Below are 25,389 nucleotides of genomic sequence, written 5' to 3'. Positions count from 1 at the left end.
AGAGTCATAGGGTTGTCTACCCTTATTTTGATAATGTAATGTTGGCTGTAAAATATCTATTAGAAGGGAGAAGGAATGAATAATCAATGAAGATATGATGTATGAGAGATAGCTTTGAAGTAGTCTAAGTTTTGGGCCATAGTGTAGGTAGAGGCTCTATAGCTGAGTTCACAAAGGCCTAGAATTCTGCAGCTGAGTGTGTAGACCCCTATAGCTGAGTGCGCAAGGCCAGTTGAGTCTGTAATCATCTAGAATTATCAATAAATAGAAGTATTCCATAATTTTTTCATCTTTATTTCCTGTTTATGCATCTTGATATATTGGGTATAAATTTCACTTATAATGTTTATACGATGCACGAATGTAAGTAAATGTGTTGGTTAAGTAAACGAAAGTAAGAACATCTATTTACACAAAGCTAACTAAGATCAATTAATAAGATAAGTAAGACACTTAGCCTAGCTTGGGAGATATCGCAGTTCACTGCCCTAGCAGTGAGAAAGTCCCTAAGCCGCAGGTTAGGGCTGCGTGAAAGCCAATTGTACCCTTTCGTGAAGGTACTAAAGAGTGGAACAGAGGGCTAAGAAACCCACGCGAAGGAAAGTACAGCTGGAATAAACCAACATCACAACCATCTCAAGGGTGTGAAAACTTGGTTCCAGCATCCCCCCATACTTCTTCGGGTAAGACTCCAGTCCACGCTCCGCGGGCTAATGCCGAAAGGGCCAGTAGTGTAAGGATTTGTTTGGCTAACTAACACTAAACCTGCTTCAGGCCCCCTCAAGCCAACACTTGTTCACACATGTATACATTCCTCAAGTTTCCCTTTTATGGAGGTGTATTGTTATTGAGAAATGTAGCAACCATTTTCTTGCCATGAGGAGGAAAAGGGTTATTCAACATGATGGTTTGTTGGTTAACACCTATTGAGCTGATAAAAATTGGGCCTCCTAAAGTTTATGGAATTGATCTAGTAGATGGTGTTCCTTACATATGATCAATATATTGTCATGGATATTCTATTGGATACTTTTTCATAATGGATATACTAAAATATATTGAAAATACAAAATCTACACTATGAGGGATAATGTTTCCTTAGATATATGGATTCATTAATAACTGTGTAATTCTTATGCATGTAATAGATAAAATATGGAAAATAGAGAACAATGAAATAAAACTCACAAACTATAATAAACACAAGATATGATCTAGGAAACTCTTATGAAGGAAAATATAGTGGGAATGTGAGGTCACTATACTCTCTCTTTCTATCCCATGGAAATGGATGCAAGAATAAATGGGTGAGACCCATGGCCTATCAAATTCTATAATAAACAACCCCTTTGTATTTTATCTATTTCCATCCACTCTTAGCTACTCTACTAATTTATGGAACAAAATACACTTGAATAGGATGGAACCCCTTTTCCTCCTAGTTGACATCATACCCACTCAAATTATGGTGGTCAATTTCGATAGGTCAAATTATGGGAGGCATGGAGTTTTCATACAAGATCAAATTGGGGTTACTCTTATGTCATTGGAAAGATATCGATGTGTAGATTATGGAATATAGTTCTATAGTCTATTTATGACCACAAAAAGTGTTCATTTAAGGCCTAAAAAGTGTTCCTAAAGTTTTTCCATTAGAATTTTCCAAATTTGGAACACCGATAAAACGATCTTGCAAGTTCATTCCTCTAAATGTTCCACTTCTAAAACATTGAGATGGATGAAAATAATATATTAATCAACTATGGACCATACCTTCCCATTTTGGAAGTATTTTCCAAAATTATTTTACTAAATGAGATGATGAAATTTCTCCTCTAACTTTTCCCTAGAGTACCATGTCACCTTTCTTAGAACTTGTCATTCCAACCCAACATACCAAAGATTATGTTATTTTTATCTTGTAGTTTTTTACCTATTCTGAAAATTATATCCTATATCAATGTTTCCTTAGTATATGGAGCTCAATCCTCTCTAAAAGGTAGTACCTATTTCTCTTCTCGATCTAGCATGTAAGGCTCATAAATTTTCAAACTTTGTACATTCAATATTGAGTAAATGTGCATGTATGGGGGTAGATTGAGTCTCTAGGTGTTATCCCCCAACTTTTCCCAAAGGGACCATATTATCGATCCTTGATTCTCTTACCGGGACCCTGCATCCTTTCCTTATCCAACTATAACAATATTTTGTCTCCCACTCTCAATGACTTCTCTATTCTATGTAGATCATCCCTAACCTCTTATTTCTCTTGTGACTTCTACAACACCTCATGCACCTATATATGGATCTACCTAATCTTCTCAGCAAATCTTTTTCCCTTAAGGAATCCCCCTTAATATCTTTCGTCACTCCTCCTTCCTATCCATATGCAATACCCAAAGGTGGATGTGGAAAATATCCAAAACAAGCTTCAAATGGGTACTTAATAATAGAAGTGTGGATGACTATGTTATAAGAGTGTCATATATATACCATATTTTGATCCCAAGTATTTGGATGCTTTTTATTTTAACCCCTCACAAGATATACAAAGTCTTTTTGATTATTTATATTTTCCCATATATTTGCAAATGGAATGTTGTACACCTCTTCAAATTTGCATCCACCTTCTTGCATAATGTATTCCAAGATGCACTCATAAACATTGTGTCCCTCTTTAAAGAAATTTTCGTAGTATCCCAAAGTGCACCAAAACGTGTCTAAAGGACAAGTTTGATACTTATTTCCCAGTGATGGTATTTTTATAGTGCATTATAATACACATATTTCTAAACCTATCAACTACCATTAACAAGTAGTCATGTCCTTTTCTAGTTTTTGGTAAACCTCCTGCAAATTCCATGGAAATTGTTTGCCAGGGATGAGTGGGTATAGGAAATGGATTGTATAGACATTGTTTTCTATTATTAGGCATGTTGGAACAGAAATGGTGGACCTAGGTTTAGAGTGAATTATCCAACAAAACCCCTTAGACACTAACCCTTTCAGCATCACCTATGACCACGTGAATTCTTGCTTGAGGAATATGTGATAGATTGCAGGACCCTGAACAATTATGTAGTGATGAAGGAGACGTAGATTCTACAATTATAATTAGCATTTTTCAAAACTTTAGTTATTCAAAATGTAAAATTTAAGGTATACCCCTATTATACATATTAAATCAATTATCTTTAATAAAACCATAAAATAGAAAATCATCAGTTCATCACATCATGCAGAAAGACAAAAATTAAGCTGAAACAATATTTTTATTATTACTATGAAATATCCATTACATTCCAACTATTGTGGCTCACCATCCTCATCACAATATGTTTGTCTCCCAATCTTCGCCTTAGCTTTTTCTGCATTAGCCAAAATTTGGTGTGCTACTCCTACTTCTTATGTTTTTCTTCCTACCAACACTTTCCATCCAAGATGCAAGTACAAGTTCCTCCTTCCTACTCAAGGTTCTAATCTTGACTTTTGAAACCTTCTTGACCCTTAATGACTACACCTAAATTTTCCAGAAATATCTGCATGCCATCTCTCAATAGGTGTAAGGTCAACTCCTTCTAAATGTTTTAATCAATGAAGATTTGACCATCTTCGAGGTGCTTACCAGCATAGAAAAGCCTCTTCTAGTAATGGGGTTGAGAAAAGTCGAGATATTTTAACATTGTGATGCTCAAATGAACTCTTAAAATTGTTTTTGCACTTGGATTCCTCGCTAGTACATATACTTTTGAAAGCTTCCCCTACATTGCATCATTCAAACATGGGATGTTTACTAGAGTTTCAAAGGACTGTACATGGTACATGAATACCCTTGATGTCTTATTTTTGGCATTCTTCTTTGATGCTCCTCCCCTAGTTGCTTCGATTTGAACTTCCAACCCATTTCTAACTTTGAAATTATTATTTCTTTTCATTCTATTTTTCTTACATTGTTCTCTACTCTCCATCTATCTTAGACACAACGAACTCACTCAACTAATTATGTACAATTTATAAGTTGTTTCCATGTTGCGTGGTTGTTTGAGTGTAATGATTTGGAATATCTTAGACCTGGTTCATATTCCCTTAGTGTGGGTCCTTGGGAAAGTGGACATCCTATCCATAACCATTACTATAATATCTACTACATTGAATTGATCCTCATCATTATAGTTCACTCATTTGATCATTAATTAAATGAGTTTTTAGCCTTTTTGTAGCCAAGGTGTCCACATGGCATGGTTGAATGTGATGTTTTCTAGTACTTATTCCATTTTCCTCTTCCTGATTTTCCCATCCCATTAGTGCTTGATAGTTGCCTATCATGTTAGTGCATGTTTATGATATTATCCCTCCTATGTGTTGTGCATGATGTATTGCTTGAAATATCTAAACAAAACATAAAAATACTCTTAGTTCCCCCCATCCCACCCATATATCTATCTATCTATCTATCTATATATATATATATATATATATATATATATATATATATATATATATATATATATATATATATATATATATTTGTGTGTGTGTGTGTGTGTGTGAAAAATCATGCAAGCATTCCTACTGTGTGGTAGGTTAGCTGCTCTTGAGGAGTTTCAACTAGCTTCCATTGACGAACCATTTTACAGGTTCCCCACTAAAATTTTCTAACTAGATAGCTCCTGGCTCTATCACAAATTTGATCACTCAAAGACCCATCCAATGCATCTCAAAATTCACTAGATAATTTAAGAATTTACCGTCATAGATAAAAACCAAGTCTCTTGGATGAAACTTCTTTTTCTTTATGCACACATCATGCGAGGATTTCTCACACACTTTCTAGACATTTTGATGAAATCCTACTACTACGTAGTCTTCCTCTAATTGTATTAGCTCTAATAGTCTCTACTCTAATGCATGAGAATCATTTAGGTTTTCCAATGTAGCAATGTGCAAACTAGGCACTATGAACTCCATAGGCATTATTGATTCTTGTCCATATACCAACGTAAAGGGTGTCTATCTTTTCAGTTTATTACATGTAGTCATGTATGCACATAGAACTATTGGAACCCTCATATCCTAATCTTTATTTACATTACAAACGTTTTTCAGTGTTTTCTAAAAAAAATTAAAAGCCTCAACAATGCCATTTGCTTAAGGATGATATGGGTACTCTTTTTATGATAGATCTAAAAAATTTCTGTAAGGGAAACAAATTTATTATTGAAAAAGTGAGTACCTTAATCACTACATAATATTTTATCACATCCAAACCTCATAACCTTTTTCTCAAATAGAAACTGTGCGATTGTCTTTGGGATATAATCTCAGACATGTTTTGCTTCAACCATCTAGTCCTCACAATGATTTTGTAACTACCTCCTAATATTTGTTCTAGTGGGTTGATAACTCCAATGAAATTTATTTTCCACTTGACAAATACTCGTAACGTTACTTGCAGAAACAATGGAATCTCATACCTCCTAGATGGCTTTCCAACCATTTTACATACATTGCAGTTTGGTAGAAATCCTTTGCATCCTTGTGGAGAGAAGACCACCACAATATTGTGTGCAGGATCTTCTCTGCAGTAGCTTTCCCTGGATAGTGGGCTCCTACAAATCCTTAATGCGCTTAAAAAAATATTAGTGATCTCTCATGATCCAATACACAATTCCAAAAGTATGCCATCTGTGCCAAGCTTGTATAGGAATCCTCCTATTAGTTAGTAATATATTTCCTTTATCATTAATTGTTTCATCTACCCAATTGTATAATACATTGGGGCTACTCATTTACTATGAAATTGGGAAATATTTGTGAAGTAGTCATCAACCATAGTGATTGTAAATAAGAGTGAATCCTATAAATTATCATCAATGTTTCCTATGGCTTCTCTAGTCAAAATGCATGACATATCATCCAGTCCTACATTAAGCCTCTTGGTTTCACAACTACTCCAAAATCATATTCTTGAAATAGAACCATCGACATATCCTCCCCCCAAACACTAGCTTATTAACCAATTATATTAGTGCATAATGGTTTGTGTACATTATGAAGTGTGATCCTAGCAGGTAATATCTGAAATCTACAATACATATACGATCACCAACCCCTCTCATCATATAGTGGTGTAATTATGCTCAACTATTGATAGTTTCCACATAGAAAATGCAATAGGGTGATATATGTCCACTTATCCTGGCTGAGCTAAAACTGCACCCAAGGCTATTGATGATGCATCTACAAGAACATGGAACTCTTTACCCAAGTCTCGAAAAACTAAAATCGGTGCAGTAACCATCTTCTCCTTCAAGGTATCAAACACATGATGAAATTCATCATTCCATTGGAAATTAACTTTTTTCTTCAACATTTTTTCCAAGGGAGTTGTAATCCATGTATATTCCCTTATAAACTTCATATAATAGCTGGTATGACTTAAAGTTGTGCATAATATTCACATTGAGGTTCGTAGAGGTAAATATACTATGACAATAATTTTTGTAGGATCCACACACAAGCCTTGATTTCATACAACATGGACCAACAAAATACCAAATAGTGAATAGAAACTGCAATTCTTAAAATATAATGAGATTTGTAACTGCTAACATCTGTCAAGCATGAGGTATAAAACTTCAATGTGTTTTCTTAATAGGCTAAATATTCTTCAATCATCTATTTATATTTGGAATATTTGAAAGTTGTTACCACCACTCTATAAAACATTACAGGGCATATTTTAGGCCAAAAGACATAATGTTATATTGGAAGGACCCCCACTCCATAAAAAAAGTGGTCTTATATCTATCTTCTAACAAAATATTGATCTCATGGTATCCTAAAAATCCATTTGTAAATGAGCAGGCTTCCTTCTCTCGTACATTCTCCAATACATCACCTGTAAATAGGGTAGGGAAAGGGACATATATACAAGCATCATTCAATTTTCTTAGTTCCACAAAAATTCTGATTTCCCCTATATTCTTGTCCTACACCAACATTGAACTTATCTATTTAGATTCTTCCACTAGTTCAACAATCCCAAATGTGAACATCCTATCTAACATTTTCTTTACTTTCTGCTTGTAGACTTAGTTCAACTTGTAAGGCCTTTATTTAGTTGTCTTTGCATATGGTTTCAAAGGGGTCTTCATTTCTCCTAGTTCTCTAGCTATTTCACTCATTTCTGAAAAAGTGGTTGGAAACAGGTCCTGATATTTGCGTAGTAAATCAGAAATATTCTTTATTCTTTCCTCATCCCAATAGTCTCCAATAATGGAAAATTTTGGATTATCCTCAATCCCAATGTTTACTCTATGCATCTTGATAGGCTTGGCATAATTTGAAGATTCAAATTATGTACCTTCTACTGCATGCTCCTGTTTTATTTCTAATATCTGTAAATTCCTTGGTTCATCCTCCTCACTACATTCCTCTGTGATATTGTAGCATTCTATGAATTATTTGATAGGCTGAGAGTGTCGATGTGTGAAACACAAGGGTGTTGACTTATGTGTAGTCTAGCATTCTAATGCAAAAATATTGTTTTTAATAACTTTCTATTCTATATCTATTGGAGGATCATTTGATTGAAAGCTAAAATTCACCTCTCCCAAATCTATTGTTCCTTTGTGCACTTCTAACTCTATATACTAGTTTTTAGGGATAGTGTCTAGTGTATGTACAAACATATGTACCCAATATTCTTTTGGTATGTTCTTCCTAGTACATGTCGTGATGCAACCTTTAAATTGAGTCATTGGAAAACTCAATCCAATATACTTAGATTCCTAATTATCTATATTCATTCTAAACCTCATTTGTAGAAAATTTCTATATGTTTTCCAGTTTTCTATCCTTTCTTTGTGCACAATCCACAATCATCCAGAGTCACTTTCACGACTACATCAAAGGCAAGCAATCTAAGCTACTCTGGTAGTTTTGAATCAAATTATTTCACAAAGGAACATGCATCTACCATTCCATTATATTTTGGGGGATCATGCACCTCTATTCTGATTTAGCGTGTTACACGAGTAATATGAGCACATCTTCTAGTGGATACTTCATGCAACCTATGGTGCTACCAATTTTCAGGTGCTTCATCTGAATCTGAGGTGTAAGAACTAATACTTCATCAACTTAACACATCTTAAGAATTTGGATTAACATTGCCATCCATATGCACAATCACATTGTAAATGTTATCAATAACTTATATGCTAAAACCATCACTCATCGATTCCACATATCAATCTCCCTCTGTTGGATCTAATGGCATTATCACCCTCAAATATCCTGATTCCAAGATCACTTCCCTTCTCTTAAGTTTGACTATAACTTTATTGTCTACTATAGGGATTAATGCACAGATGTTTGGTGGTGGAGATACCCTCAAGGATCTTCCTGGGATCCTTGGGAGACAGTCAGATTAGCTGCAACTGGCCTAGAGATACATGCACATTGTTGGCTTATTGGGGCCTGACCCAGGTTCAGAGTTAATTAGCCAAAAAAATCCCTGTACTATTGGCCCTTTCAACAACAGCCCGCGAAGCATGGACTGAGGTCTCACCCAAAGTAGTATAGGGCGTGTTGGAACCAGGTTTCCGCACCTTTGAGATGTCTAAGGGGTTGATTTGGTCCAACTGAGAGTCTATTCATGTAGGTTAATTCACGCGTTTCCTTGGCCTTCGTGCCTTGATATATTTTCTTATGCAACCCTAACCAGGGACTGTGGGCCTTTCACGCTGCTGGAGCAACAATCTATACTATTTCCCTAAGTCACACCCGAGATCTTACTTATCTTCTTATAATAATTAGTTATCTTTGCGTAAATAGATGCCTTATATTATATTGACTTATTTAGTCCATTCATATGAGTTCATGCAGTAAATAAACAATAAACTTGCAATTCATACCCAATAATACATAAAAAAGGAAAAGATACACAAAAAATGGTAAAACTTCTCTTTTATTAATTCTTCCCATGGTTACAAACTTGACCTACCCTGTGCACTTAGTTGCAGGGGTTCGTGCACTCAGCTGCAGACTACTAGGCCTCTGCGCACTCAGCTATAGAGCCTTCCCCTACCCTACGACCCAAAGACAGAATTCTACACTTCGACTCAATGATTTTATTCCTTCATCGTCAATCCATCAGATTATTAGATTCGATTAGATTAGATCTACTTTTACACATAAAGCCTCACTCTATTTATACAATCCCATGGTTCGCGGACCATGGGTAGATCTTTCAAGCTGACATTACATTAAAAAAGCAAGGGCGGACAACCCTATGACTCTATTACGTCTTTGTGCTTCACGCCCACGAATCGTGGAGTCTTTAAAATGGACTTAGTAAAAACTTGGGCTTTAAGCCCTAAAACATGCCTTGGGGGGATTCCATGCCCAACAAGCCTCCAACACAAACATCGTGACTCACCCTTGAGTCACTTTGTTAGTGCGGAGATCTTCACACATAGATCCTACAACTCTGCTCGAACAACTGCAAGATCAGCAGCGCACTGAACGGTTGTATGCTGAATCTCCTCTACACATTGTTCCGAGACTATAGTGTCCGAATTGCTTCTATACATCTATTTATAGTCCCGCGCCTTCTTCTAACTACTTGGAGCATCAAGACTGTGCTTTTGTCAGCTAGTCAGATAGCTAGGCCACTCGTGTATGGCTTCAATTGACTTGCCTTCAATTTTCCTGGGAAAGGTTCTCCATTTAGCTTTACCAGCTACACTGCACCTCCGTCTGTGACCTCCTTAACAACATACTGTCCCAGCTAATGCATTCTAAACTTTCTCAGGAATTTATCAAACTTACTCTCATACAATAACACTGAATTGTTTACCTTGAAGGTGCACAACTTAATATGTCGATCTTGCTAGGCCTTTTTGCACTGCTTTTGTTCCTGTTGATGGAAGCCAGCTAGAAACTGTTCCTCTTGAAGTTCCTCCAACTGTGCAAGCCTCTCCTCCAGGGATTCATGGTCCATCATACTTATCAGCATTGCTATGTGTAGAATAGGCACAATATACTCCTTTGGCATGACAATTTCCACACCATAGACCAACCAGAAAGGGGTCTGTCCCATCAGTTTCTTGCACATTGTCCTATAAGCCCATAATACTGCAGGTACGCTTACGTCCCAATCACTCCACTGTGTGTCATATACCTTGTTTAGTGCTTCATATACTTCATTAAACGCTTCTGCGTGGATAACCTTTTGCACACTCTTTCTTTCCATACTCTGTTGTTCCAACCGAAGGGGTCATTCGCGCAATTGCCTCACCCGCACATGCTTACTGACTGTGTCTCCTAACGTGAAGTTTGTGTGCATCCGCGTAGGTTTTGTAACATATGTTTGTATCCATCTCGACAGGTGTGCTCATGGATCATTCCATTTGGAAATATTGTATGTTAATCACATTTGAGGCTTCCCAAACTGTATGTGCATCAGTCTCCTGCATTCGCGCCAGTCCTCAAAGCTTCCTTGGTGCGTGCCCCACCACCTCGTGGGCATAGCACATAGTACCCATTTCAAAGCCTTGAAACGTTTTTGTTTCGGCACTTCTCTTTCGAATCGGTTAAGGGAAGCATCTACCTCACTTAACCCATCATACCTAGGCAGATCCCTTACTTCCATTGATACATAGTTGCAGTTCAACGTGGTTACCTCGTGTAACCGGTTCTACCATCGCTCTATCTCCTTGTCAGAATCTGACATATAGGAGCTTTCACGCTCCCATGAGATCTGTCCATCTACGGTGGGATTTATCTAGTCTTACTCTCATGCGATTATCTTGTAGATGCAGTCAAAGTCATTGTCACTTTCATAGTCGCACACTAGCTCCATGTAGCATGATCCTTCTATAGGATTCAAAGGTACAACTACGTGTAGGGAATTTTTCTCAAAAAAAATCTTGTGCTTCTTTAGGTTTATCACCCCCTTCATTTCGGTGGCCCAATCTATTCCTAATACCACTGGGTAGAGATTGTTGTCATCAACAATCTCTATCCTTTCAAAATATGCCAGCGCTCTTGCTCCTTCAATATCTATAGTGATTCCCTGAAATCTCCCCATAGGTATTATCTTTGGTTGGTTTCCCATTTGCAGCAGGATAGGAGACCATTGCAACGTAGGCCTCCCCATGCACTCCCATGTCTGTTTAGGCAAAACGTTCATGTCCAATCCTAGGTCCAAAATCACTTGGTCCATCTCATATCCTCCAATCTGCATGGTCAACCTCATTTCTCTTCCCGTCCTTGTTGTGTGCTTCCAATATTTCAGACTACGTGTGGTTCTCCTGGTGTGGTCGTAGCGCATCAATCAATGAGTTCCTGCAGTCCCTTTACCGCCTTGCTATTGTACAACAGCTTCATGCATGTTTCCAGGAACATTGTGAGCTTCAATGGGTCCATTTTCAGCTCCGGTCTATCTTTTCTTCCTGAAGTGGAGGCATTAGTGAAGCTCTTCCGAGCTTCCATGAAGGTTTCCTTAGCGCGCTCCAAATCAAACTCTAGTTCTTTTGTCAAAGCCTTGCAAACCCAAGTACTATCTTCAGGATGCTTGCCTTTGTCATCCCCTATCGTAATTCCACTTTGGAGCATAATATTCACATTAGGGTCTTCCTCGCGTAGCTCAGACCTCATCATTTGTAGGTTCTGAGTCAGGGGAGGTCGGAGCGCTCCCTTGTCACACGGCCTTGCTATCAGTGTGGGACAATCCTCCATCTCATGATCAAACAATGTATAGTACAAGCATGATGGATGTGTCAGATTCGTAAAATCACAGGCATAATGTCTTATCCCTCCACAATTGTAAAATATTAGCTATTTGCAACCTCTTCCAGGCCTTCCTCCACCTTAGCCTCATCCGTGCCGCTGAAATCTAGTTTGCACCATCTTGTGTTCTGGTCAAGGGGCCACATTTCAGCCTAAACTCTGTAGGTGGGAGTCCTATCCATCATCAGTTCATAGCTTCTAGAGGTGTGCTCATCATTTCCCATTGATCTACATAAATTACAGAACAATTGTTGTGATTCTGTGTGTACTTCTGCAACAAATGGCAGTTGTCTGTAGCATGCTTTCCTCCTATTTGACAAATCATGCACCATAATGCAGGTGTCGCGCTAGGTCTAGCTTGGGCCTCTGGTCTTAATGGCATTGGTCCTCCTCCCATGGGATAATTTGTGAACACTAGGAAGTGGTCCTTGTCATGACCCTAACCCTTACATTTAACACACCATATCTCATCACCCACTTCTAGGCAAGCTGTCCTATCTTGTTTCACACTCTGCATCTCAAGGCACAAGTTTTTCAGTTGCGCGTGGATCTGTTGAACTCCCAGGTTAGGATCCTATATCAGGGTTTCATGCAGCCTCATCACGATCTCCAAGGCCTTGGCCTGAGTTGTTAGCCTCTGTTGTGACAATGTGTTCCTTAAATGTGGCGTTAGTGATGCTACAAACCATTCGCGGTGTTGTCCATCCGTCAAAGTCATATTAGCTTCGCGAATTGTGCACTTCAGTCTCTGATCCAACTCCCAAGGAGTCTCGCCTGGTAGCATCGTGATCTCCTTGAACCCAATGATCAACTGTGCCTCTGACTTTGGCCTGCTAAATTCTCTGTTCAGCGCAGTTTGGATGTCTGTAATCCCCGCATTCGGATTGTCATTAGAATGCTTAATATACCAGGTCATTGCACAATTCTGCGGAGCACTGAACATTGTTGCTTTCTTTATATTGTCATCTGTAACTCCTTGTGCTTCCCATGCAGCTTTTATCACGAACCAAAAATAGTCTGGATATTCATTTCCTACACCCTTCAACAACGGTAACTTTATCGCGCTTGCCATATTGACTCGCAGTGGTGGAGGAGGTGGTGTGGGCAAAGAGGGGGGTGAAGACATTGAAACTGGTGGTGGTGTGGGTGGGGGTGGTATGTGTGGAATCCTCTGCCTTATCAAATTGGTCGCACTTCTTGGTGAGACATTCGTGAGCTCTTCCTCGTCCCCTCGCGGAGGTGAAATCAAGGGGCTAGTTTCTAGTTCTGCACTAACTTCATTTCTGTAAATTCTCCCACATCACATAGCCCCAAACATCAATGTATTCACATAATTTTCTTTTCACACAGTAGCATTTTAATCCAAGTATTTAGAGACTTAACGTACTTACCTCGTGGTCCCTTGAGAAAGCATCGTTTTGCCTCGCTATAGCTGACTGACGTATCTATCGCGAACTCAGTAATGAATCCTGCTATAATTTGATTAAGTCAATGATCAATAGCATGCGTGATCTTATCCTTTGATGCTTCCAATCTGTGCACCAAATCTGGAGTCCACACAATAGGATTATCAAGTCTCCACCTTCCTTGGCTATCTGCTAGCTTCGGAATCGACTCGTAAAGCTTAGTAGGGAAAGATGAGAAGAAAATTTTGTGGATTTACATGTACAGGTAGTAGTCTAACCACTTTTCATCTGATAGTTTCGGATTCCGGTTCTACTACACTGCGAACTCGTGAATTTGTCTATCCAACCAATCTTCAATTACTTTCTTAATTGGACTCCAATGATACGACATCGGACATATTTATACAGATTTCGTTCTCGGCAATAGAACCATTTGTTGGCTTGTTGGGGCTTGACCTGGGTTTAGAGTTAATTAACCAAACAAATCCCTATACTACTGGCCCTTTTGGCAACAGTCTGCGGAGCCCGGACTGAGGTCTCACCCGAAGTAATATAGGGGGGTGATGGAACCAGGTTTCCGCACCCTTGAGATGTCTGAGGGGTTGATTTGGTCCAGCTAAGAGTCTCTTCACGCACTTCCCTGGCCTTCGTGCCCTGATATATTCACCTTCATGCAGCCCTAACCAGGGGCTGTGGGGATTTCGCATTGCTGGAGCAGCAATCTGTACTATTTCCCTAAGTCACACCTGAGATCTTACTTATCTTCTTATAACAGTTAGTTATCTTTGCGTAAACAGATGCCTTATATTATATTTACTTATTCAGCCCATTCATATGAGTTCGCGCAGTAAATAAATAGTAAACTTGCAATTCATACCCAATAATACATAAAACAGGAAAATATACACAAAAAATGGTAAAACTTCTCTTTTATTAATTCTTCCCATGGTTACAAACTCGACCTACCCTACTCACTCAGCTGCGGGAGTCCGTGCACTCAGCTGCGGACTACTAGGCCTTTGCACAGTCAGCTGCAGAGCCTTCCCCTACCCTACGACCCAAAGACACAATTCTACACTTCAACTCAATGCTTCTATTCCTTCGTCATCAATCCATCAGATTATTAGATTCGATTAGATTAGATCTCTTTTTACACTTAGAGCCTCGCTCTATTTATACAATCCCATGGTCCGAAAACCATGGGAAGATCTTTCAAGGTGACATTACATTACAAAAACAAGGGCGGAAAACCTATGACTCTATTATGACTTCGCACTCCGCGCCCACAAATCGCTGAGTCTACAATGGACTTAGTCAAAAATTGGGCTTTAAGCCCGAAAACATGCCTTGGGGGGATTCCACGCCCAACACACATATCCATATTAGTGAAATGAGAATCAAAGTAGGAAGAAGTATTGTTACCTTAGGTCTTGGTGTGGTGTTGTTGGAGAGTGCAAAGTAGTGGAGTGGAACACCCCTTAGCTAACTCCAAGATCAATCCCTGGACATAAACAAAAGGAGGCTTAATATCGCAACATATAACTTCAACAATCAATGCACTAATACAAAGGGATATCTAACTACATACATCTAAGCCACTCATAATCATTAACGTTGCATAAACATGTAAATAAATCACAATACCAACACCATGGAGTGGAGAACACAATTGCAGGTTTATATTAATGGTAGGAAAGAGTGATTACAACCATCAGTTGCATCAGTATTCCCTTACTCCTCAAGCTCCTCTCTCTCTCTCTCCCTTCTTAACCTCTTGAAGAGCCATTGTCTAATACAAGCTTCGAGAGTCAAATTGGAAATCCTTTCAAATGTTTCGACCTCTTCACAATGGCCCTAGCCTAAAATATATAGCATGAGAGGATAAGACTTGCCAAATACTTCATGCATTCCTTTGGGAAAAAGAAGAGATGTTTCCATGCTTTTGTGCTCTTTCCCTATTTGTAGACTCCATTAGGAATAGTAATTCCTCCAAACAGGTCGAATCTGGATGTTTCCCTACTTTTATGAGCTGACATAGGAGTGAATATAGGGATATTTCTTGGTCAACTTTCTCCTTTGACCCATAGAAACTCACTTAAGTTGACTAACGCTCTTCTCGAGGAAACAAACAGAGTTACCCTAGGGACTAATGCACCTGATGCATGGCTAGGAAGCTTTATAAAGCAGGTTGCTAGTTCCTGGAGAGCGTTAGCTTGACAAATAGGCCTGTGAACTTGGTCAATCTTTCAATCATCTTGCCTTTTTCCTCTGAGTTTATGAGGATGTCATTTTCATGTGTAACAGATGCCCTCTAAAGTGTGAGATCAGAGGTAGAGACGATGGTCGAAATACTTTATATAATTTTCATTTTCTTCGAAAAAAGAGAGAGAGGATTGGAGCTTTGGGAGTATGAGAAACCTGATACAAAACATATATATAAAACAACTATAATCATGTCCTGAGTTGGGAATTACTACATTGAGTAGCTATGTCAGAGTGATTTCTCAAAAAGGAGATATGATGATCGTGTCCACCGATAAGCACAATGCAAGACTTGTGTCATAATAATATCATTCTGATGAGTTGTCTCCAAAAAATAATATACACAACCTGGGAGAGGAAACAAGGTTGAGTGATTTAATCCTCTACCCAAGGTCTTCATTTCTGCTTCATCATAACAACGTAGTTCGATACATGTGAATAAAGGCATTGAGGTTGAACATGTACAAAATCATCTGATTACCAATCAATAATGGAGATTGTTAAGAGACACGAGGATGGCCACCGATAATGGTCATGGTCTCCAAGATGCACAGGACAATCTAGTGAGTGTGAATAATGTCTTGTCGTGGAACACTCGTAGAATTGTTTAACTAGGAGCCAATAATGAAAACCCCTCCCCAAACACAAGGTAACTTGCCACTGATGTCTGCAAGTTCCAAGGCACTGAAGTCTCTCTGGGTGTGCTTCCTAGATAGAGCATTGAAGACGATAAGAAGAGGCCTATCAAAAGGTAGGCCATAATGTGTCCTACATCAGTCGACATGAAATGGGACAAGAATGATTTTTTTTTGAAGAATAGTTTGAGCATTGGGATGAATCGACAAAGGGAATGTTGGAAGGATATGCTTCATGGTTTGATGGAGGAAATAGAAGATAAAGGGTTTCCCTTGAACAATAGAAGGCATGACACAAAGGGTTTAACCATGCAGCACTAGACTCATGAACACCAAATAGTGTTAGGATACAGAGATGTAAGAACATCGGGGTATATGGGCTAAAATCATAGGATGGTAAGGTTTGTATTGAGAGGCCTTCACAAAGAAAGTTTTACTGAGGGAGTTCCATGTTCAAGGGAGTGACTGTTGCCTAAAAACTCTTTTCAAAATACTAACATAAAGCAATTGTGTTTTCCACTTTCCCCATCTGATTAGTTTAGTGAGTCCAGATGGGTAAAATCGGTGGTCTTTTCATATTTTGAGAGTCTGAATAGATCGTAAAGAGAAACTCCAGGGTGGTCCCTTTGTCATAGTTTTTAACTGGGTGTGACAAAGGTTTAATAGTATACTCAAAAAGGTTCCTTTTCCATAAGTTAGTCTACTGAGTCCAAATATAGAGATAAACCTATGCTTAATAGACATTTGCCTCATTTTGTTATGAGTAAGAGGGGACGGAGTAAACTCAATATTTCGTCATGAAATTTTCATGAGTCACGCGACGACAAACTCAATAGATCTTCATCAAATTTTAATGAGTCAAATCTAGGAAAATCGAGGTATCTTTTTTAGTTTAATGAGCGAGGAAAAAGAGGTAAAAGAACTACTCATTCCTTCTTCGTAGATTTAATGAGCCCGAAGAAGGGAAAAAACTCGGGGATTTTTCAATTTAAAAGCAAGAAAGAGTCCCAAAAAAGAAATCCCTTAAACTATCATCGTAGGAGTTTAACGAGCCCAATGACAAACACTCGAGGATTTTTTAGTTCAAGAGCGAGAAAATATCCCATAAAAGAAAGCGCTCGTAGTGAATAGAACATGGTCATTTATGCAATTCAGCCCTGAAAATCCTTTCATCCAAGTATGAGTAATATTTAACAATATGTCCACATTTTTCCTGATAAATAACATTGGAAATGAACTACTTCTACTTTAATGACATTAATTAAGATAATTCATACCTTTAGAGTGACTATAAGGGAGTTTTTGAGCCTCCATTTTCACCATTTACATCATTTGATTGTTGTGAGAGTGTTTTGGATCTAAAGAGGAGAAGATCTTCTATGGACGATTACAGGCAATCCAGGCGACCATTCGACTTGCCATTTGTTCGAGGTAGATGGAAAAATCTTCATCCTATATTCTTGAACCTTTTTTAGCTACATTGGAGGTGTATTTTTAGAATTTCGGGAGGCCCTAGCTCATTAAATGCAACTAACACCCCACTCTAGGTCTAGAGGGGTGTTAAATGCCCTACATAACCTAGAGCAAGGTGTTAGTACCCCCTGTTTGCCATAAATGGGGTGTTAGTGCATGAGGGCACATTCTAAAACCCCGACCAATGATTTCTCAAGCATTTTTGCCCCATTTTAACTAATTTTTTGGTTGATTTGTGCAGGTTTTGATCCATCATGGCTAGTTTATGGAGGGAACGAGCCCATGATTGTCAGGAACTACTAATGAAAAATGATCAAGCTTGTATACTTGCATTTCATCGATGTGGTTTGATGAAATATGCAAGGCTTGACCTAATGAAAGGTCAGGAATAACTTTTAATCTAGATCATTCAGTGCTAGGATGAACACCAAGGGGCGTTTAGGATCAGGGGTCATGAGCTCTCGATCGACATAGATGATATCTATTTCTTGACTAGTTTTTCATGTAGAGGTGCATGAGCAAACTTGACCAGGGGCTGAACCGATCCACGGTCTAGCCTAGAGTTGATCCAGGCTTACTGTATCCGTGAGAGTGGACTAGTGAGCAACAAGGTCCCTATAGAGCGGATTAGATCCAGCTTTATGAGGGCCATATTATGGATGATTGTACGCTTGGCAGGGTCCAAGATTCCCCATGTTGTGACAAAGGCCCAATTGTTGTTTTCCATTGATTGTGTCTAGCCTCAGATCTTCAACTGGTGTGAGGCGGTTCTTCGTAAACTAAGGGTGAAGTTGACGGCATGTAAGACTCAAACCCAATAGAGTTTTGGGTATGGTACTCCCATTATATCCTTTATGCTTGAGAGGGTGCCTGTTATGAGATCGCAGATGAGTGTAGGTCTACTTGATCCAAGGGAGCCTAGGTAAGGGACCCATCTGACATTTTTTCGAAGAATATTTCTTCGAATGGCTCAGTGGTCAGATCAAAATTATAGATGACTATGCATGTGAGGGCATGGACTTTATAGGAAATCCTGACTTGATATTGCCACCTGGTACAAATTGGGGGCCTCAAGGTAAGAAGGTTTTTTAGAGTACTTTAAAGTATTTTTTAGCTTTTGAATGTTTATGTAATGTTTTTGTTGTTATGGGTGAACAAGTATTGACATGAAGCTTTTTTCTTGACACAGACTTGGCATCGGTGCAACCTACAGGCGTGCCTTGCCAAGTGAGGTGAGGGGACCAGCTACTTAGAGCTAGCATAGGAGCATCTGTCAAAGATGGGGACAATGCACAAAGTCTTCGCAAGGTTCTGAGGAACCTCGAAGGTATGAGCATGGGCGTTCCCCACTTTCCCATGAGGGACATTCCCATTCACATCAAGGGACACATTGTTGGTGTGCCTGAGCAGTTTCTGGTTCCTCTTCGGAGGATAGTTAGAGTTGTTTTGACTTTTCATGAGCCGTAGGCCCTTGTAACAGGTGCATGGTATAGCCAGCGGGTGTTTATAGCAAGTCTTCGTAGTTATTTTGTACTTAAAAAAACCCAAGTTTTGGGAAATTTTCTTGATGTAAAAGACTAGATTCGATATATATTTATATACAGATGTTTTGGTATTTTATGATGTAAATGTTTTTTAAGTGTATTTTGTAAATTTTTAACTATGTTAATATTTACTTCCTTACATGTATCTATAGTAAATGAGACAGATGCCAATCTAATACATAGTTTTCCAATGAATCAAAAACTATATTAAATTCTCAAGGAATGTCTTCAAATGAAATAAACTCAAATTGAAGTTCCAAGAGTCGTACCCTTAAATAATGATGTAACAAGATTGGATTGTGAATGTGATAGCGATTTCTTAATTGCATAATGACAAGCTGAGAGTCTAACTTGACCACCAGATTGGACATGTCTCGAGATGATGCTTTAGTGAGAAGTGAAACTATAGACATATAATGAGCAATATTTTTGGTGGTAGTAACAAGAAAAGACTCCCTCATAACAAAGCAATTCCGTCTCAGTTGTGTAAATGACCCAAGCAGCTGATGCAATGTGCCATGTGTGACAACTGGCACCATCTGCGTATCCTACGTATGCTAAGGGTAATGAAGACATTTGCATGCTGAGAAATATGTATCAGACAAATAATCAAAAAATACCAAAAATCCAGTCACATAAAAAAAGAAGCAAAACTTATAAATACATAGAATTACAAAGCACATGCCTAGTGTAATACTAGGCATAATACTTTTTCAGATAGAGCCCGTTTCGGGGCTCATCGAGTGGGACTCCTTCATAGCCCTGAAGCTCATATGCCCCTTTTGAGAGGACCTTGGTGGCAACATATGGACCGATCCATTTTGAATCGTTCTTTCCCCCAAGAGGTCATGCCTTTTATCATAGAGTAAAACAAGATCCCCCTCTTGGTAAGAATGAGGCTTGACCTCTTTTTCATACTGGGCTTTGACCCGACACTTGTGAGCTTTGAGTGCCAATTCGACATCTCGATTGGTTTCATCCAATTGATTGAGGTATAGTAGACGCTCTTCTTTAGCCGTGGTGCCGGGCAAGAGTTCAAAAACAATTTTTAGGGAAGGAATCTGACGCTAGATAGGTGAAACTGCTTCCAGGCCATAAGCTAGTTGAAATGGTGTAAAGCCTGTAGCGGTTTTGGCTAAAGTTTGATATGCCCACAACGCATGATATAACATTTGGTGCCAGTGGGTTTTGTGATTACCTACTAACCTTCGGATCATGGTCTTTAAGACTCCATTAATGACTTTTACTTGGACATTATCTTGGGGATAGTAGGAGGATGATTAGTCCTAGCAAAAACTGAGCAACGATGTTAAGTAAGACATCATGTGATTATGAAAATGAGATCCATGTTCTATAATGATCGTGTGGGGCACACCAAAGTGACAGATAACTTGATTAAACAGGAATAGTGCCACGGTTTCTCCATCGGCCTAGAAAGTGGGAAGGGCTTTGGCCCATTTCGTGAAATAGTCCACAACTACAATAATGTAGGTGTGTCCGTCAGAGGAAGTGGGGTTGAATGTGACAAGTCAATACCCCATTTGAAAAAAGGTCCAACAGAGATAACATGGTGCAGAAGGGCCGAAGGAGTGCACATTTTCTTTGTAAACACTTGACAAGGGTGGAACTATTGGATTGCCTTGATACAATCTTTGAACAAGGTTGGCCAGTAGTAGCCTGGAAGGTAAAATATTCTAGGCAGTAGACATGTCAAAAAGATGACTGCCACATGCCCTAGAATGGCAGTCATTTAATACGTGTTTCGCCACTTCATGAGTTAGGCAACATCGAAGAACTGTATCAGTGCCACGATGATATAAAGTATCGTTTAGCACTAAATAGTGTCACGCTTGGTGGCAGATACGATGACAGTCACTTGACGATAGTTCAAGGCGGAAACGTTGTGCCTCGAAGTAGATGAGAATTTCACCATACCAAGGGTTAGTAGAGTTGATCAGATAGACAGATTCATGCTAGAGAGGATCGTGAGCTATCTCATTTTGATTGATAATGGGAAGATCCAACAAAAGTTTGGTGAAGACTAAGGATTTTTTCACCTTGGCAGTGGTGAAAACCAAATCAAATTGTTGGAGGATAACTATCCTTTTGGAATATTTTCCTCCCATAACCTGACGAGACAAAATGTGTCTCATGGGATTCTCCAAAGCGATGACGGTAGTCTGTCGCAACCTTATATAACATTGGAATTGATTGACAATAAAGACAACTGCCAAGGATAAATTTTCCACATGTGAATATCTGAGTTCAGGCCTTTTGATAGATAATAGATCACATGCTCACTCAGATCATCATGAGTTTGGACCAAAACCATTCCAAGAGAGGATGGTGATGTTGCCAGATAGAGAAAGTCACACCCATAGTTGGGAGCACTAAGTAGTGGGGCTGATCTAAGTGCCTTTTTCAAGGCATCAAATGATTGTTGAGATTGATTATCACACAAGTATGGTACTCCCTTCTTTAGTAGGTGCATAAATCCTTTCATCAACTCGACATAATTTACAATGAACCGTCGTAAGAAGTTTTCTTTCCCTTGCAAACATTGGAGCTGCAAAATGGATCGTGGCTTAGGAAATTGAGTAATTTCCTCTATATTATCGGGATCAACCCTAATCCTGTACTTGGAGACAATGAATCCAAGTTGGCATCCAAACTTAACAAAGAAAACACATTTGTGTGGATTCAGATGTATGTTATAGAACTTACACCTAAGAAAAATTTCTCGTAAATGAACTAGGTTTTGAGTTCGCTTCTTGGAATGGGCTGGCAGGTCAGCCAAGTAAGCCTGAACAATATGTCTGATATCATGGAATGTGTAGTCTATGGCCCATTGATATGTTGCTCTAGCGTTCTTTAAATAGAATGGGTTTTTGATATGAAAATATTCCCCAAGGGAAAATGAAGGCGGTTTTGTGCTGGTCTGTTAGTTTTATGGTGATCTGATTATATCTTGAGAAACCATCCATAAATGAGAAGGATTCACAACCGACATAGTCGTCAATTATCTGGTCGATGAACATTGTCAGATAATTATCTTTTGGACACAGAGTGCTCAAGTGTTGGTATTTGACACAGATGCAAATCATACCTTGTTTCTTATCTACAGGAACCAGATTGGAAACCCATTTCGTTAAGGGAATAGGGTAGATGAAACCAACAGATAACATTTTTTCCACCTCAGTCTTGATGGCTACAGTGTTGCAGGGGTGGAATGGTCGAAGCCTTTGGTGGACATGCTTGGCATTTTCATACACCTTGACCTCATGCTCGAAAATAGATGGATCTATGTCAGGCATTTCCTTGTAAGACCAAGTGAATACATCACAGAATTCATTAAAAAATAAGGTGAAGCTTGCAATTTCCTCAAGAGTGCAATCAGCTCCAACCTGGATGATTTCCATGATTCCTGTCTTGACTGAAATATCGATGAGCAATGTCTTTGAAAGATTTCCCATGTTCCCTTTCAAGTCCAAGGTTGGATAGTCATATAAGGTGAGGGAATGATTTCAGGTATGTCAAAACATAGGATTTGAATGGGAATCGTGTCTAAATCAGATATCAAAATGTGATGGTGAGAATTATCCCAAGGTCACTCTTCTAAACACATGATCTCTCGAATAGCTTCGTTTGAAGGTAAGACTTGATTGAGGAGATTGTTAGAAGGAGCATTTATAGGAGGGGAGGTAGTACGGTTGGTCATGACCAAAGTGGCTGGAGATTTAGACGTAGATTGAATGGCTTGGTAGGCCAATTCAACAGGTGACAATGGCACTTTTTCTCTGTAAGAGTTAATGTTTGAAGGGGTTGGGAGGATCCAAGGATCGGTCAGTTCATGAGGAATAGATGAGACCATAGAGACCGTATGTGGAACCGCAGGTGGTACGAGAGGAAAACAACCCATCAGGGAAGAACCCTTCAATAAACTGGTACCAATACTGATGTAAGAGTTAGGAACACCACCCACTAGGGGTACAAAGCCACTAGGTATCGAGGAGTAATCTGCGGTGCAAAAGGATAGTTGGTCCTTTATGATGATCCTTCCATCCAATTGAAATAGGATGATATGAAAGATAGTAGATACAATGGAAATCATGGCATAAGTCCAACTGTGACCCAACAGCAGATTATAGTCGAGTTTTCTATGTATGACTTCGATATCCATCATGTTGGGATAGGGTCCCCTAGGGTCAATTTTGGGGAAAAAGCCCAAGTTTTGTTGTATAAAGTGTAAATTCTCCGCAAGTTGTGGTCGCAGAGCACGTAGATAGCTAAAGTGTGATAAAGGGTTTTACCCTTCTTTTATGTAAGTTGAGTCAGCTTTTGAAGACCTACCCATGGTCCGTGGACCATGGGATTGTATAAATAGGTGTGTCTTAGGATGTCTAAGGCAGTAGTAGAAAAAGTAAGTAATATTGTCTATGGGAGAAGTCTAAGGAGTTGGCAAAGAGAGTAGGAAGAAAGGCTTTGTAGTTGTGTGTGCAGAGGCCTAGAGTAGAGTCTGCAGCTAAGTGTGCGCACCCCTGCAACTGAGTGCGCAGGGAGGTCTCGAGTCTGTAAGCAGAACTGAAGTATTAGTAAAGAGATTATTCCAGAAATTTCCGTGTTTTTTCTATTTACTTTTGTTATGAATGAATGTGCTTTTATGCTGTGATGAATGATGGGTTTATGAAATATTATTGTATTGATGTGAAACTTTACATGAGTTATATTGTCATATGAATGCAATTGATGTTATATGTTTATGCGAAGAATATCTTGTTGCATGTTAAAGTTATCGAACACTTAAGCCAATCTGAGTAATTACAGGGTTAAGAGTAATCTTTGATGCGCATAAGTAGTTGATCTGCCTATTCAGGGTCCATGAAAGATAGTCATAGACCTTCACGAAGGTTTAGAGGCTAATTAAGAGAATTATATCTGTTGTGGAGGTAAATCCTCTCTGCGGACAGAGACGATCCCTACTAGCCCAGACCGGGTCTAGCAACAATCACACAATGCTATCATGCAAGTTCCTAATTGCGAATAAAAAGTAGATGGTAAGAACCTACTTGGATTCCAATGCTAGTGTTCATCGAAGACATATCGCCTTCGTCCCTTTGCCTTGGCCGGTCACGATCCGCACGATCTCCGTGATAGGATACCTGCACATGCAAAGAACAACACGAAAACAAGCGTAAAATCTAGTAGATGCAATTATATATCAGTCAGAAAAGATATAACTCAACATCAAACATGAGACAATGAGAGTGGAACCATAATTATAGTCATCTATTATTAATAAATAACAAAGAAGAATACAACCATTGTTCTGACGTCAAATCCTCCTTTGGCTAGGTGATCAGCTACACAAGTCTTGCAAAGCTTGTTGGGATGGGAAACAAGCCTCTCTCTCTTTGGGTGACAAGAATCTCCTTACTTAGATTTGGCCTTATGGGTGCAAAGAAGGCTCTTGCAGCTTCAAAATCATAAACTCCTGGAACTATTGTAATTCTTGTGACTAGCTTGTTCAAGACGTAGAGGCAAGCTTTTATAGATGGAGAGGGAAAGAGATAGGATCAACCACATTATTCATGGGATTGGCTTTATCACTTAGAAACTTCCATGAAAGGTGGCAAACCACTTTCCCTTCTATGGAGATTTGGAGCCAAACCATCCTAGCTCAACATAGATTCAGTTGGTGAATGGGTTGTAGAGAACCTTCGGGAGTTTGGTGGTTGAAAACTTTACTCAATTCGGTTGGCGCGAGTGCGACTCTGGGACAGAGCGCCAATGGCGCGCCCTTTATAGAGTATTTCCCTCATTGGCGCGGGCAGTGAACTGTGAACCCGCGCTAATGTAAAAAGAGCTGTTTTCATGAGGATTTTGCAGGAGATGTCTTCAGGGCAAATGAAGCTCATACTAAGAGGAATATGATGCAAGTGGTTTCAGGTCATGTCACTTCTCACAGGTCCCGGAATGAGTCCTCCAGTGTACAGGTGAGGGGTAACAGGGACGGTGACAAACGGTGACAAATTGCTGTGTAACAGATGCCCCCTAAAGCATGAGGCCCGAGAGAGAGAGGGGTGAAATGCTTTACAAGAACATGTGTGACTGAAAACACGGCCGCTAGAGAACCTGCGTAAAGAAGTACAACTGATATCTCAAGTACATGATATATGTGTGGTATGGGCGCAGCCATCCGTAACAGAGTACATAATAATCTAGATCCAAGGTATGGACGCAGCCATCCGGAGAGGATCAATAAATAGACTC

This window comes from Pinus tabuliformis, chromosome 4_2, assembly GCF_031772625.1.
Source record: "Pinus tabuliformis cultivar Carrire ecotype Pingquan chromosome 4_2, CPIR1, whole genome shotgun sequence".
NCBI lineage: Eukaryota > Viridiplantae > Streptophyta > Pinopsida > Pinales > Pinaceae > Pinus > Pinus tabuliformis.
This window is presented reverse-complemented; position numbering follows the sequence as displayed.